General features: G+C 38.0%; 1 non-coding gene across 1 annotated transcript in view; it reads right to left on the bottom strand.

The window, feature by feature from the left end:
• Positions 1–216, bottom strand: part of LOC143307029 (small subunit ribosomal RNA) — a 1,923-nt gene extending 1,707 nt beyond the window's left edge. The window contains exon 1 of the ribosomal RNA XR_013064277.1: positions 1–216. This exon is cut by the window's left edge and continues 1,707 nt beyond it. This is a non-coding gene — a ribosomal RNA (small subunit ribosomal RNA).
• Positions 217–2,500: the final 2,284 nt, after the last annotated feature.

Below are 2,500 nucleotides of genomic sequence, written 5' to 3'. Positions count from 1 at the left end.
AATAAAAGCATTCCTCCCATCTCTGGGTGGAATTCTGGTTTGCATGTATTAGCTCTAGAATTACCACAGTTATCCAAGTAATGTTTTGTACGATCTAAGAAACCAAAACTGATTTAATGAGCCATTCGCGGTTTCACCTTAATTCGGTATGTACTTAGACATGCATGGCTTAATCTTTGAGACAAGCATATGACTACTGGCAGGATCAACCAGGGAGCTTAGTTATTATTGTAAATTTAAATTTTCGTCGTCGGCCCTCCCTGTAAGACCGATCGACGTTAAGCCATTTCTCTTTTGTATGTAACACACATTTCATAAATTTTGTACCTCTTATAGAGGCCAAATATTCTCCTCCTCCTCTCATAAAGCACGAAAATCACTTTCACGCCGTGCATCCATCGTGCAAGCACGTAGACCACACACGCTGGACAATATAATAAAAGATAGCGCGGACAGTGGCATGCTATACAAATCGAGAAAGCGCGTACAGTGATCATGCTGGTCATTTTGCCACCAAATTTTATAATCTTTATCATTAGAGCGGGCCCACCAACCTCGTCTCTGTACTTTATACATTTCTCCTCCATCTGCACACACCTTTTCAAACATTAACGGAGAGAGTTCCTTGGACTTGCTTTAAATGTACATATTAGATATGTTGGAATCTCTCTCCTTTAGAAGTTTCCCCAGCCTTAAAACTTCTTTCATTTTTACTCCTCTCTCCATACTTATTTTCCTCTCTGAACGTATCAGAGAGGATTTTATTTCTGACACCTCTTGACTTTTCTTAAATTCAGGGACGTAATTTTGTTCATAATTCAGTGGACTTTTGTGTATTTTATACTTTAAATATTTCCAAACAGTCTCCCTTCTAAAAGTGATAGAACGAATTTTCGTCTAACACTACTTTCTTGGTTCAAAAATTTTATACAATCTTATAACTTTTTCAGTTTTAACAAATTTTGGTTACAGACAGTTGATGCTCAGTTTGTACAAGTATGCAACATTTATAAGTGCATACAGGTCACCAGCCTTATATTACAAGGCTCACCACATATGGGCCATTCGGTCTTAGACACCGACCCGTGGTAATGCTGTGTGGAGATTAATAATAATCCGCAACGGAAAACCGGAACGAGAATAGTCGAGAAAGTATATTCTCGAGGAGCGGTAGACTGCTTTTCAACCGAAGTCATAAAAGAGCCACACGCTCGACGCTACTCCCGACCGGTCCGAGCGAACCGAAAGTGCCTTCCTATAAATACCGAACGGCCGGCCGCTAGGTCGGCGACGCATGGGCTTACGCCCAGGCGTATGCCTGTGCAAACCGCCGTGAGAGCGTACCATCCCGCCGGCACGGTAAAACTTAGACTGAAAATATCGTCGAACATATCCTTTCATTTTATAACGTTCTATACATGAAAATTAATAAATTAACATGCAGGACATAATAAATTCACATTCTCATGTAAATCATGGGTTTAATTAATATTTTAAAAAATTTTAAAACCGCCCAGAACCGATGAGATGAAAATATTAAAACGATATTTTTGCATTTTCTTACGGTAAAACATTAACAAATAAGCGACTATAGCAATATAAAACTCCATTTGTAATTTAATTAATCAAAATTAATATTTTTTTTTGATTTTTCAGCGATCCAGAACCGATGAGACGAAAACATTAAAACGATATTTTTGCATTTTCTTACGACAAAACATTAACAAATACGAGACTATAACAATATAAAACTACATATGTAATTTAATTAATCAAAATTAATAATTTTTTTCGATTTTTCAGTGATCCAGAACCGATAAGTCGAAAATTTTAACAATCATATTTTTGCATTCTGTACCGTGGATCCATCGTTAAACGCTATTAAACTAACGTCCGTGATGGTATAAATGCAGATTTTCGCTCCGTTTAGCCAAAATAACGAACTTTAGGTGCGCTCCGAAATATTTCAAAGTCCCAGCGGCGTATTGCTTCGCCTCTTAGAACCGATTAGTCGAAAATTTTAACAATCATATTTTTGCATTCTGTACCGTGGATCGATCGTTAAACGCTATTAAACTAGCGTCCGTGATGGTATAAATGCAGATTTTCGCTCCGTTTAGCCAAAATAACGAACTTTAGGTGCGCTCCGAAATATTTCAAAGTCCCAGCGGCGTATTGCTTCGCCTCTTAGAACCGATTAGTCGAAAATTTTAACAATCATATTTTTGCATTCTGTACCGTGGATCCATCGTTAAACGCTATTAAACTAACGTCCGTGATGGTATAAATGCAGATTTTCGCTCCGTTTAGCCAAAATAACGAACTTTAGGTGCGCTCCGAAATATTTCAAAGTCCCAGCGGCGTATTGCTTCGCCTCTTAGAACCGATTAGTCGAAAATTTTAACAATCATATTTTTGCAGTCTGTACCGTGGATCGATCGTTAAACGCTATTGAACTAACGTCCGTGATGGTATAAATGCAGATTTTCGCTCCGTTTAG

This window comes from Osmia lignaria, unplaced genomic scaffold (assembly GCF_051020975.1).
Source record: "Osmia lignaria lignaria isolate PbOS001 unplaced genomic scaffold, iyOsmLign1 scaffold0042, whole genome shotgun sequence".
Lineage (NCBI taxonomy): Eukaryota > Metazoa > Arthropoda > Insecta > Hymenoptera > Megachilidae > Osmia > Osmia lignaria.
Note: the sequence above shows the minus strand (reverse complement) of the source record. Positions and strands in the feature narration are given on the sequence as shown.